Consider the following 13,757-nt stretch of genomic DNA (forward strand, 5'->3'; position numbering starts at 1 on the left):
AATCGAGGATCCAGTTGCAGAGTGAGGAGCCAAGTCCTAGGTTTTGGAGCTTTGATATGAGCTTGGCTAGGATTATGGTGTTGAAGGTGGAGCTGTAGTCAATTGGACTGTCAATTGCGATTGGACGAGCAGCGAGTATGTCAAATGTATCACCATGGGCTGGAAGGGGTACTGGCCAGGTTCTTGCAGCCTTTTACAAAGGCCTTGATACCATTAAGGGGGCAACAATCAACGTAAACGAGAATACCCAGCTCAGGTATTTTCGTTCCCACCCAGTACTGTACGCACACTGCCATAAGGTCGACCATGAGCTGAACCAATTAAAACAGCTGGACATCATCCGGCCTGTCCACTTTGTGGATTGTGCTGCATCAGTGGGCTTCGTGTTGAAACCGAACAGATCCATACAGCTCTGCGCCGACTATAAAATGACAGTGAACTGAGTGCCCTGCCTCGACCGTTACCCGATCGCACACATCGAAGATCTTTATGCCAGGCTCAGGGAAGGCAAGACAATCATGAAACTGGACATGAGGCACGCATATCTGCAATTGGTGCTGGACCCAGGGTCCCATAAATATGTGAAGATCAACACCCAGCGGGAGTTATACAGATATGCCATTCGGGCTTTCCACAGCCTCTGCAATATTCCAGCGGGTGATGGAAAATATCTTAGAGGCTCCAACATGGACACCAGACGACTGCATGCCAACACGTTTGCCCGCTGAGCTGCCCCCACTTTGGCACTCTTCACAGTTGCCAATGCGCTACACGCCTCCCAGGCCAACTGTGACACCTCAGGACCCCCGTCTGTTGCCCAAGCAATCGAGAGATCCACTTCCAGAAGACATGAGCGTTTCTCCAGACTTTGGGGCAGTGGGGGCTTTGTTTTGAACCCCAAGCGGCTAGGACCTACATTGTATCCAGTTCCCCTCCTACAGCCTGGAGCACAAGCTCTCCAGGTGATTGGGGGGAGGGGGCGGGGAGCCTCCCCAACTGGAGGAACCCCACAGGATATTAACCCCGACTGGAAGCAGGTGGTGTAGGGAGATCTTGCAGGGAGAGGTGTAGAGTGATTAATGTATTGTAAGTAGTAAAAATACCAAGTCACATTCTGTCTACCTGACCTCGAGTGGAGTCCTTGCCTTCGTTCTTAACAATAACTCAATAAATTATCCCAATTTATTAATAGTTCCTCATTGTCAAATTTAATTTGAGGAATGTCAAATTCTGAATCATCTGGATTTATATCTTCTCCCCGAGTTTCAACGCCTAGCACTTCTTCCTTCTTTCCTTCTCTATCAAAATAACTTTTGAGCATATTAACATGACACAGAGTTTTCCTTCCGTCTGCCGTTCTCACCAAATAAGTTTACCTCACTCAATTTCCTTTCAATTTGATAAGGCCCACTAAATCTTGCTTTAGTTCTGGTGACGTAAAGACAAAACACACAAAAAGTGGCTCCTGGCAAGGTCTTTGTATTTGATCTCTTTTACCCGTTTTTTTCCCGGGATTTTTGGTGCTCAAACAAGTGAGTTGAGTAGGTGAGATTTCTCCAGATGGGGGTATGTTGAATTCGTCGGCTAAGAAGCTCAATATTAAAAAGGCTCATGAGGGCAGCCCATCAAAGGAAGGTGATGGAGGGAAGGTGACCGCCAGATGGGCCAGAAATACTGACCCAGTATTTCTCAGAAATGTTTTCTCGGCTAGTAGGAGGGGATAAAGTGCTTGCCCTTCCTGAATTGGACAGAGAACATCGGGCGGTCAAACAAAAGCCACGACCGAATGAGCCACCACAGGCAGTGATAATCCAATTCCACAATTATCAAAGGAAGGAGAGGGTCTTGGAGTGGGCGAAAAGGATTCATAATATTGACTGGGATGGAAATATGGTCCAAATATATCAAGATATTGGGAGTGAATTGGCAAGAGACGAGTAGCCTTTATCTGTAGGCTTCAGGCACTAGTTCATATGCACCTAAGATGATTTTTTTTCACCTCCTCCGGTAGTGATGCAAACACTTCACTAGCTCTACCTACCAGCTTTGTTTGAATCAGTAATACCCATATGTCCTGTGGCCATTTCATTTGTTCATCAGAGAGAAGAAGTTGGGACCGCTGTGATGAGGACTATTTTGGACTCCGTGCATGAAGAGGGGTGGTTGTATGATAGATATCTTGCTGGTTTTTAGCCACTGTTTACCTTTGTTTTTTTGGTGGGGGAAGGGGGTAGCTGTAAAAGGGGATTGGTATGTGTTCCTTTGTTATTTTTTCCTCTTGGAGTTTGTTGATCTTGTTGGGGTTTGGGTACAGTTGGCCGGGGGGGGGGGGGTGTTAAAGATGGGATGTATTAGCTGTTGCTTGAGTATATGTTACGTTGGGAGCCATTCTGCTGGCAATGCGGAGAGGGGAGGCTAGCAAACAATATTGGAGTGCAGGGAGAGGTTACTGCCTGTTGGGCCAGGTTGGGATGGTCGCAGTAGGTCTGGCTATAGTTTTGTGATTTTGTGGTGGGGGAGGAGATGGTGCCAGGCAGTCTCCATTCCGGAGGGGGGAGCATTGGACAGCAGGGGGGGGGTTGAACTGACAGTGACCAGCGACTTTTGTTTGTCCCGCCCTGTTGGTGGGGCTGGCAGCCATCCTAGATGGGTCTGGGACAGAGGAATTTGGGTATGGATATTGCACTACGGTGCAAATCGCTGACTCGATAGGGAGGAGTTTGAGAGACCCCCAACGAGATTGATCACCTGGAATATGCAGAGCTTGGGAGGCCTGTGAAGAGAGCAAGGGTTTTTTCCATTTAAAAGGGCTGGGGGCCCTGGGTGAGTCACGTTTTTCACTCAGGGTTTGACAGCAGGGCACCGGGGGGGGGGGGGGGGCGGGGGGGTGACAATTCTGATTAGCAGGAGGGTCTATTTTCAGATGGTTGCTGTGGTGGCTGATCCGGGGGCCGGTATGTGGTAGTCACAGGTTGGAATGGAGGGCTATGATGATGGTAAACGTATATGCCCCGAATTGGGAAGATGTCAAGTTTATGAGACAGAGGTTGGCTGCCATGCTGGAACTGGACACACCCCAACTGATTTTAGGCAGGGGAATTTAATTGCGTTTTGGACCACTCCAGGCTCAGATCACTGGTCCCTTCGGGGATGATGAAGATGTTAACTGTATTTATGGAAGAGACAGGAGGGGTGGATCCAGGTGTACCCGGGGGGCAAGGAGTTTTTGTTTTTTTCGCCGGTACTTAAGGTGTATTCATGTATTGATTTTTTTCGTTATGGGTAGGACCTTGCTACCTGGAGTGAAGAGTGCGAAGTACTTGGGTGGTAGTTATCTCAGACAACATGGTGGTGCAGCTGGTGGACTTATAAAATTGGACAGGGGCCCAGTGCAGCAGGTGGGCTGGAGGCTGGATGTGGGTCTGTTATCAGATCTCTGCTTCGGTGTGAAAATTTCAGGGGCCATAAAAAACAATGTTAAATGGAATGAAATAATCTCACCGTCCACTGTGTGGGAGTCATCAAAGGCGGTGATTAGGGGGAAGATCATGTTGTACAAGTCATATATGGATAGGGAGAACAGGCGGAAGTGTCAGGAGGTAGTGGATGAAATTCTAGATGCGGATAGGGAGTATGCGAGTAACCCAACATCAGAGCTCTTGTCGGGCAGGAAGAAGCTGCAATTGCAGTTTGTCCACAGGCTGGGTGGTACGACTGCTACGGCGCTTAAAGAGGATGGTATACAAGTATGGGGAGAAGGCTAGCCGACTGGTCGCTCATCAGTTAAGTAAGCAAGACGCTGCCAGGGAGATTGTGCAGGTGCGGGAATCTGGAGGTGGGTTGATCTCTACCCTGGAGAAAATTAATGTTTTGTTCCTTTTATGAGGGGCTTTACAGATCGGAGCCACCAGAGGATGAGCAGGAGATGGATGGGTTTTTGGAGGTGGTGGATGAGTTACAGGAGACATTAGAGGCCCCGATGGGGTTGGAGGAGGTCCGCAGAGCTCTGGGTAAGATGCAGGCAGGAAAGGAGCCGAGGCCTGATGGGTTCCCGATAGAATTTTACAAGACGTTTGCGAGCCAGCAGGCCCCATTGGTGCTGGAGATGTTTAATGACTCATTGGCGCGGGGTTCCCTGCTGGAGACACTGTGCCAAGCGTCCATCTCCTTCCTTCTGAAGAAGGACACAGACCTCACAGAGTATGGTTCGTATCGCCCAATCTCTATGCTTAATGTGGATGCAAAACTTTTAGCTAAAATCCTAGCGTTGAGGTTAACACACGGGGGAAGTGTGTAGAGATCAGACAGGGTTCGTGAGGGGCAGAAAACTGTCATCCAACATGAGGCGGCTATTTAATATAATTCTGACACTGGCGGTGGGACCAGAACCAAAGATTATTGTGTCTTTGGACGCCGAAAGGAGTTCGGTTGGGTTGAATGGATCTATTTGTTCTCATGTTTTGGAGACGTTTCGGATTGGTTCTGGGTTTTACATCATGGGTTTGGCTGTTATATGAACAACTTGAATTTGGGCTCGTTCATGCTACACAGGGGGACGAGGCAGGATTCCTCTCCGAATCAGAGGTGGTCTCCCTACCCATATGAAGCCTCTTATGTGCCACTCCATCTCCCGAAAAAAAGACTTCAGCAGAAAAACTGGGAGTCATTGTAATAAGAAATCGCAGCAAAATGTTCATCGTAACAGATTGAACTCGACCCGCCAGTGACAGTGGAAGGCTGTCCCATCTCTGCATGTCCGATCTAACCCAGATGATATGGCAATGCCCCCCTCCACCCCACCCAGCACCTCCCCTCAAGAGGGCTAACCAGAAAATATTCACTCTTCTCAACTTTTAGAGTGAATAATTCGTGGTTAACCCTCTGAGGGGAGGTGCTGGGTGGGTTTTGGGGGGGGATTGCCATATCATCAGGTGGTGACCAGTTTTCACTTTTTGGGGTTTCAGATGGCCCGGGATTGGACACAAAATCGCAAACTGAATTTTGCAAGCTTGATGAGCAGCGTTAGAGCGGACTTGCAGAGGTGGGAGTTTGCAAGGGGAGGAGTTGAAGGAGAAAATGGAGCTTGGGGACTGGATAGGTTCCGATATTACCTGGTGCAGGACTTTGGTTGGCAGGCATTTCCAACTTTCCCAGACGCACTGCCGTCTACCTTGCTGGAAAGGATACTCTCGTGTGCGGGGTCGGAGGGCAGCACGTCTGGGATATATGGGCAGATCATGGGCTAAGAGGAGTTTTGGTGGATGAGGTAGAGGAACTAGAACCCATTTTTGAGGAGGTGGTGTGCAGTGAATCCCTTCATAGGGTGAATGCTACGTCATCCTGCTCAAGGTTGAGCTTGATACAGCTAAAGGTGGTCTCACCTCACCAGGGTCAGGATGAGTCGATTTTTTGAGGGGGTTGAGGATAAATGTAAGCGGTGCTTGAGAGGGCCTGCTCACCATACAGACATGTTCTGGTCCTGTCCCAATCTGGTGGGTTTTTGGGGGTCCTTTTTCCACACCACATCAGCAATCCTAAATGTTGACTTAGAGCCCTGTCCGTTAGTTGCTGTATTCAAAACATTATAACACATTATAACTATTTTGACACTTGAGTTCCTTTGCTTGACTTAAATGCATGTCTCCATTAACGATCCATGGACCAAAAACAATGAAAACAAAATAAAAGAAATAGGAACTAAGGGAATCAACAAGAAGTCTGGAAAATTATAGCCAGTGCCTCCGCAATTTCCACTCTTGTGACCTTCAGCAGTGATAGCTCCTGGTGCCTCATCAACTTTAATACAGACAGCTTATCCAATGCCGCCTCCAAATCAATTTTAAACCCTTCAAGTGTCTGGATTAGATTATGTTTCATCATGATCTGCGCAACAGCATTTTCCTTGATAAAGACAGATGCAAAATATTAATGTAATACCTCAGCTCTGCCCCTGTGATGTGTAAACCTCCTTTTTGGTTCCTAATTAACCAGAGTCCTCATTTTACCCTCCCCTACCTTGTAATGATTTATATGCCTACTGAAGACTCTTGGATTTACTTTTATATTAGCTGCTAGTCTCTTCTCATACTCTCTCTTTGCTTTTCCTATTTGCATTGTCTCTTCTCCTCTGCTCAGTCTGGTTCTTGGTTGTCCTGACATCTGCTAAAAGGACACTTTTTTCTCATAATCAGTCTCTTTCACCACCTGGGAGCTCTGGATTTGTTTGACCCACTTTTCCCCTTTATGGAAATATACCTTGACTGTGCCTGAACTCTCTCTTCTTTGAAGGCAGCCCATTGTTCAGTTACAGTTTTGCCAGTTAACCTTGAATTTCTTTTTAAAAAGATTTTTTTTAAGTTTAATTTACTAATTAATTGACGCCATGTCAATTAGAGGGGTGCAGTGCTCTGACTGTGAGATGTAGCAGGTCCGGGAGGCTTCCAGCGTCCCGGATGGCTTCATCTGCAGAAAGTGCACCCAACTAGAGCTCCTCACAGACCGCATGGTTCGGTTGGAGCAGCAGTTGGATGCACTTAGGAGCATGCAGGTGGCGAAAAGCATCACAGATAGCAGTTATAAAAATGTGGTCACACCCAAGGTGCAGGCAGAGAAATGGGTGACCACCAGAAGGGGCAGGCAGTCAGTGCACGAATCCCCGGTGGTTGTCCCCCTCTCGAACAGGTACACCCCTTTGGATACTGTCGGGGGGGGATAGCAAGGGAAAACAGCAGCAGCCAGAGCAGTGGTACCACGGCTGGCTCTGATGTTCAGCAGGGAGGGTCAAAGCGCAGAAGAGCAATAGTCATAGGTGACTCTATAGTCAGGGGCACAGATAGGCGCTTCTGTGGACGTGAGATTCCAGGATGGCATGTTGCCTCTCTGGTGCCAGGGTCCAAGATGTCTCCGAACGGGTAGCGGGCACCCTGAAGGGGGAGGGCAAACAGGCAGAGGTCGTTGTACATATGGGAACTAACAACATAGGCAGGAAGGGGCATGAGGTCCTGCAGCAGGAGTTCAGGGAGTTAGGCAGAAAGTTAAAAGACAGGACCTCTAGGGTTGTAATCTCGGGATTACTCCCTGTGCCAGTGAGGCTAGAAATAGGAAGATAGAGCAGCTAAACACGTGGCTAAACAGCTGGTGTAGGAGGGAGGGTTTCCGTTATCTGGACCACTGGGAGCTCTTCCGGGGCAGGTGTGACCTGTAGAAGAACGGGTTGCATCTAAACTGGAGAGGCATAAATATCCTGGCCATGAGGTTTGCTAGTGTCACAGTATGGCAGGGGGGTGGGTACCGGAGCAATAGGTCAGAAGGTGAAAGCATTGAGGAAGAACTAGGGAATAGGGCCAGTATGGCTCTGAGTAAAAGCAGACAGGGAGATGTTGCTGAAAACAGTGGGTCTGGTGGCCTGAAGTGCATATGTTTTAATGCAAGAAGTATTACGGGTAAGGCAGATGAATTTAGAGCTTGGATTAGTACTTGGAACTATGATGTTGTTGCCATTACAGAGATCTGGTTGAGGGAAGGACAGGATTGGCAGCTAAACGTCCCAGGATTTCGATGTTTCAGGCTGGATAGAGGGGGATGTTACTGGTTAGGGAGAATATCACAGCTGTACTACGGGAGGACACCTCAGAAGGCAGTGAGGCTATATGGGAAGAGATCAGGAATAAGAAGGGTGCAGTCACAATGTTGGGGGTTTACTACAGGCCTCCCAACAGCCAGCGGGAGATAGAGGAACAGACAGGTAGACAGATTTTGGAAATGAGTAAAAACAATAGGGTTGTTGTGATGGGAGACTTCAACTTCCCCAATATTGACTGGGACTCGCTTCGTGCTAGGGGCCTGGATGGGGCAGAGTTTGTAAGGAGCATCCAGGAGGGCTTCTTAAAACAATATGTAGACAGTCCAACTAGGGAAGGGGCTGTACTGGACCCGGTATTGGGAAATGGGCCCGGAAAGGAGGTAGAAGTTTCAGTAGGGGAGCATTTCGGGAACAGTGACCACAATTCAGTAAGTTTTAAAGTGCTGGTGGACAAGGATAAGAGTGGTCCTCAGGTAAATGTGCTAAATTGGGGGAAGGCTAATTATAACAATATTAGGCGGGAATTGAAGAAACTAGATTGGGGGTGGATGTTTGAGGGTAAATCACATCTGACATGTGGGAGGCTTTCAAATATCAGTTGAAAGGAATTCAGGATCGGCATGTTCCTGTGAGGAAGAAGGATAAATACGGCAATTTTCGGGAATCTTGGATAACGAGAGATATTGTAGGCCTCGTCAAAAAGAAAAAGGAGGCATTTGTCAGGGCGAGAAGACTGGGAACAGACAAAGCCTGTGTGGAATATAAGGAAAGTAGGAAGGAACTTAAGCAAGGAATCAGGAGGGCTAGAAGGGTCACAAAAAGCCATTGGCAAATAGGTTTAAGGAAAATCCCAAGGCTTTTTACACATACATAAAAAGCAAGAAGGTAGCCAGGGAAAGGGTTGGCCCACTGAAGGATAGGCAAGGGAATCTATGTGTGGAGCCAGAGGAAATGGGCGAGGTACTAAATGAATACTTTGCATCAGTATTCACCAAAGAGAAGGAATTGGTGGATGTTGAGTCTGGGGAAGGATGTGTAGATAGCCTGGGTCACATTGAGATGCAAAAAGACGAGGTGTTGGACGTCTTAAAAAATATTACGGTAGATAAGTCCCCAGGGCCTGATGGGATCTACCCCAGAATACTGAAGGAGGCTAGAGAGGAAATTGCTGAGGCCTTGACAGAAATCTTTGGATCCTCACTGTCTTCAGGTGATGTCCCAGAGGAGTGGAGAAGAGCCAACGTTGTTCCTCTGTTTAAGAAGGGTAGCAAGGATAATCCAGGGAACTACAGGCCGGTGAGCCTTACTTCAGTAGTAGGGAAATTACTGGAGAGAATTCTTCGAGACAGGATCTACTCCCATTTGGAAGCAAATGGACGTATCAGTGAGAGGCAGCATGGTTTTGTGAAGGGGAGGTCGTGTCTCACTGACTTGATAAGAGTTTTTCGAGGAGGTCACAAAAATGATTGATGCAGGTAGGGCAGTGGATGTTGTCTATATGGACTTCAGTAAGGCCTTTGACAAGGTCCCTCATGGTAGACTAGTACAAAAGGTGAGTTCACACAGGATCAGGGGTGAGCTGGCAAGGTGGATACAGAACTGGCTAGGTCATAGAAGGCAGAGAGTAGCAATGGAAGGATGCTTTTCTAATTGGAGGGCTGTGACTCGTGGTGTTCCGTAGGGATCTGGGACCTTTGCTGTTTGTAGTATATATAAATGATTTAGAAGAAAATGTAACTGGTCTGATTAGTAAGTTTGCAGACGACACAAAGGTTAGTGGAATTGCGGATAGCGATGAGAACTGTCAGAGGATACAGCAGGATTTAGATTATTTGGAGACTTGGGCGGAGAGATGGCAGATAGAGTTTAATCGGGACAAATGTGAGGTAATGCATTTTGGAAGATCTAATGCAGGTAGGGAATATACAGTGAATGGTAGAACCCTCAAGAGTATTGAAAGTCAGAGAGATCTAAGAGTACAGGTCCACAGGTCACTGAAAGGGGCAACACAGGTGGAGAAGGTAGTCAAGAAGGCATACGGCATGCTTGCCTTCATTGGTCGGGGCATTGAGTATAAGAATTGGCAAGTTATGTTGCAGCTGTATAGAACCTTAGTTAGGCCACACTTGGAGTATAGTGTTCAATTCTGGTCTCCACACTACCAGAAGGATGTGGAGGCTTTAGAGAGGGTGCAGAAGAGATTTACCAGAATGTTGCCTGGTATGGAGGGCATTAGCTATGAGGAGCGGTTGAATAACCTCGGTTTGTTCTCACTGGAACGACGGAGGTTGAGGGGCGACCTGATAGAGGTCCACAAAATTATGAGGGGCATAGATAGAGTGGATAGTCAGAGGCTTTTCCCCAGGGTAGAGGGGTCAATTACTAGGGGGCATAGGTTTAAGGTGAGAGGGGCAATGTTTAGAGTAGATGTACGAGGCAAGTTTTTTACGCAGAGGGTAGTGGGTGCCTGGAACTCGCTACCGGAGGAGGTGGTGGAAGCAGGGACGAAAGTGACATTTAAGGGGCATCTTGACAAATACATGAATAGGATGGGAATCGAGGGATACGGACCCAGGAAGTGTAGAAGATTGTAGTCTGGCAGCATGGTCGGCACGGGCTTGGAGGGCCGAAGGGCCTGTTCCTGTGCTGTACATTTCTTTGTTCTTTGTGATGCTGGGGCCTCAGGAAAAGGCCTTGATGGATCATCTTTTTAGCAATTCTGGCTGTACAAATAAATGGGACACAATACACCACAAAAGTGTTGGGTATCTGATTACCTGTGTTAAGTGGATCCCTCCTCAGTTTTTCAATCAACTTCCACGTTGAAATCAGCATGTCTAACGTTGTCCCTGGATGGTCCAGGCATGCTGTTCTTTAACTTGCATGTTTCTGTTGTGTTTCTCCAATTCAACTCTTTTGAAAGTGTTCTGCTGGGTTGCAAGATTTATTGGTCTGAGAGGCAAGAGGGACTTCAAAAACCAGCAAGAGCACTGAAACACAAAGCAAGCAAAACATTAGGAAACGCCAATTATCTATTTTTCAGCCAGGTTACATTCTGTTCTCGGATCTCTTTCCACAGCTCTCTCAAGTAGAGCAGAGCATGAGGGCTCGCCGCATAACACAACACAATTAAAATGGCCGTCAGTGGGAGCTTGCAGTGCACTGCAATTTCTAACATTGCAACAGTGACAACGCTAGGCGGTTTAGGACATTGTAAAGTTGTGAAAGATCATAAGAAAATTTTTTTTTTGGCCTCGACAAACAACATCCATAATCTACTGTAGCTACATTTCCCATTTCCCTTTACATATTTTTCCTTCCATCACCTTTCGAACCTTTTCTTAAATCTCTGCTTTAAACATTAATTCTGGGAGTCAGTGGCGCAGGGGGTGCTGGTTAAGGCACCTGAAATGGACAGAGTGCACAGGGTCTCTGAGGCAGACGTCTAGAGGCGGGGAAATCAGCCATGATTGAATGGTGGAGTGGACTCGATGGGCCGAATGGCCTTACTTCCGCTCCTATGTCTTATGGTCTTATGGAGATGCCGCGGGCAGTGATCATGAAACTTCATGGGCTGGATTCTCCGATTCTGAGACCAAGTGCTGACGCCGGCATGGGAACGGTGGCAATTTACGACCGAAAAAACGGTGCAAAACGGGCACTGATCCCCCGCCTGGTGGGGGGCTAGCAGGCACGCAGCATAGAGCACCCGGCTCTAGCTGCGGATAATTGCCGGGTCCGTGGAACATGGCGTCGGTTGCGCGCGGGCCCGGCCTGCCAAATAGTGACCCCCTTTGGCCAGGCTCGCCACCCCCGGACCATCCCCCACCACTGCCCCCAGCCCCTGCCACAGTTCCCCTGCCCGTGGATCGGCTGTCCCCTGACTGTGGTGCCGCTGGACTCAGTCCGCAGCCGCCACGCCGAGTTCCCGAAAGAAAATAGCATTAGTGACCCATGCTGTCGGGAACTCGGCGCATTAGGAGCGGAGCATTGGGGCGGGGGGGTGGGGGGGGGGGGGGGGCTCCTCAGGTAACGTCCTGAGGCCATCCATACGGCGTGCGACGTACTCCTAGAGTACGCCGTTTTGGAGGGGGCGGAGTTCCGATTTCAGCGCCAACGTGGATTCTCTGGCCGATCGTCCAACACGATTTCGGCGTCGGAGACCGGAGAATCTCGCCCCAAAATTCGTGGAGAAAGGGAAGATCTTGCTGTGGGCCAGGGAGAAGCGCAACTGTGAATGGGAGGGGAACAAGGTCCGAATATATCAGGACATTGGAGCTGAGCTGGCAGAACAGTGTGCAGGGTCCAACAAGACCAAGGCGGATATCGATGGCAGATCAGGTTTGGGGTGCTCTACCCGGCGAATTTATGGGTGACGTTTGAAGGCCGGGAGTATTACTTTGAGACCCCAGAAGCGGCCAAGGGCTTCATCAAGGAGCATAAACTGGGGAAGAACTGAATTGAACAATTCTGGGGGACTGAGGTGCTGGCACTTTGAAATGATTGGGAATACTGGTGGAATGGGGGGCGGGAGGGGTTATTTTCCCCTGGTCTGGAGGGGGTTCTTTTTCTTATTTGTTATTTAACTGTTGGGTTGACAAAGTATAGCAGGGGTGAAAAGTTTAAGCGGGATTGGCTGTCCCCACCTCACTCTCCCCTCCTGTTTCCTGGGGCTGGATGAGTTTTATCTCTCGTTTGTTTGCACTTGGCGGAAGGTGACCCGGAGTTCAGGATGAGTCGTTGTTTGGGTGGGGGAGGGCAAGGTCAGCAGGGAGCCTTCTTCTTCTTCACTGAGTAGAGGATGATGGGGGGTAGAAGAGAGGAGGTCATTTGGTAGGAGCCTTTGGACAGGGGTTGCCAAGCTAACAAGTAATGCTGGTGAACGGAAGTGAGGTGGGGGAGAAGGCCGAGAGACGGGGCGAGAGTTAAAATGGGGGGATGACAAACGATAGAGAGGAATGGAGGCGCAAGCCTCCGTTACGGCTGATAACATGGAATGTGCGAGAGCTCAATGGTCCAGTTAAAGGATCTCGGGATTTGGCGCAGCTCAGGAGCTTGAAAGCAGAGGTGGTCTTTCTGCAGGAGACACACCTCCGCGTGAAGGACTTAGGTTAGACTAAGGAAGTTGGGTTGGTCAGGTTTTCCACTTGGGGTTTGATTCAAAGTGGCAGGGAGTGGCAATTTTAATGAGTAAGAAAACGGGGTTTGTGAGTGCGAAGGTAGTGAGGGACCCGGGTGGGAGATATGGGATTGTGAGTGGAGTATTAGGAGGGACGCCGGTGGTGTTGGTGAATGTGTACGCACCAAATTGGGATGATGTAGGCTTTATGAGGGGGTTGCTGGCAGCAATCCCGGATGTGGCCACGCACCAGTTGATAATGGGAGGAGATTTTAACTGTGTCCTAGAGCCGAGGGTGGGTAGGTTGAGCCCCAGGTCGATGGGTAGGATACGAAGGGCATAGGAGCTAGGTGGGTTTATGGAAAAGATGGGTATGGTGGACCCATAGCGGTTCAAGAACCCAGGGGAAGGGAGTATTCCATTTTTTCACATGTGTACAGGGTGTACTCAAGAATTGACTTTTTTGTGGTGAGCCGGGAGATTTTGGTTGGGGTGAACAAAGAACAAGAACAAAGAAATGTACAGCACAGGAACAGGCCCTTCGGCCCTCCAAGCCCGTGCCGACCATGCTGTCCGACTAAACTACAATCTTCTACACTTCCTGGGTACGTATCCCTCTATTCCCATCCTATTCATGTATTTGTCAAGATGCCCCTTAAAAGTCACTATCGTCCCTGCTTCCACCATCTCCTCCGGTCGTGAGTTCCAGGCACCCACTACCCTCTGAGTAAAAAACTTGCCTCGTACATCTACTCTAAACCTTGCCCCTCGCACCTTAAACCTATGCCCCCTAGTAATTGACCCCTCTACCCCGGGGAAAAGCCTCTGACTATCCACTCTATCTATGCCCCTCATAATTTTGTGGACCTCTATCAGGTCGCCCCTCAACCTCCTTCGTTCCAGTGAGAACAAACCGAGTTTATTCAACCGCTCCTCATAGCTAATGCCCTCCATACCAGGCAACATTCTGGTAAATCTCTTCTGCACCCTCTCTAAAGCCTCCACATCCTTCTGGTAGTGTGGCGACCAGAATTGAACACTATACTCCAAGTGTGG

The 13,757-nt window shown here is 48.8% G+C and overlaps 1 protein-coding gene across 5 annotated transcripts in view; it reads right to left on the reverse strand.

Annotated features, from left to right (window-relative positions):
- Positions 1–13,757, reverse strand: part of nr2c2 (nuclear receptor subfamily 2, group C, member 2) — a 618,321-nt gene that overhangs the window by 574,394 nt on the left and 30,170 nt on the right. For all 5 annotated transcript variants that reach the window (XM_072471978.1, XM_072471981.1, XM_072471979.1 and 2 more), the window contains exon 2: positions 10,360–10,572. The gene's annotated coding sequence lies outside the window, so the exon portion shown is untranslated. The remainder of the gene's footprint in view (positions 1–10,359; positions 10,573–13,757) is intronic.

This window comes from Scyliorhinus torazame, chromosome 13 (assembly GCF_047496885.1).
Source record: "Scyliorhinus torazame isolate Kashiwa2021f chromosome 13, sScyTor2.1, whole genome shotgun sequence".
Lineage (NCBI taxonomy): Eukaryota > Metazoa > Chordata > Chondrichthyes > Carcharhiniformes > Scyliorhinidae > Scyliorhinus > Scyliorhinus torazame.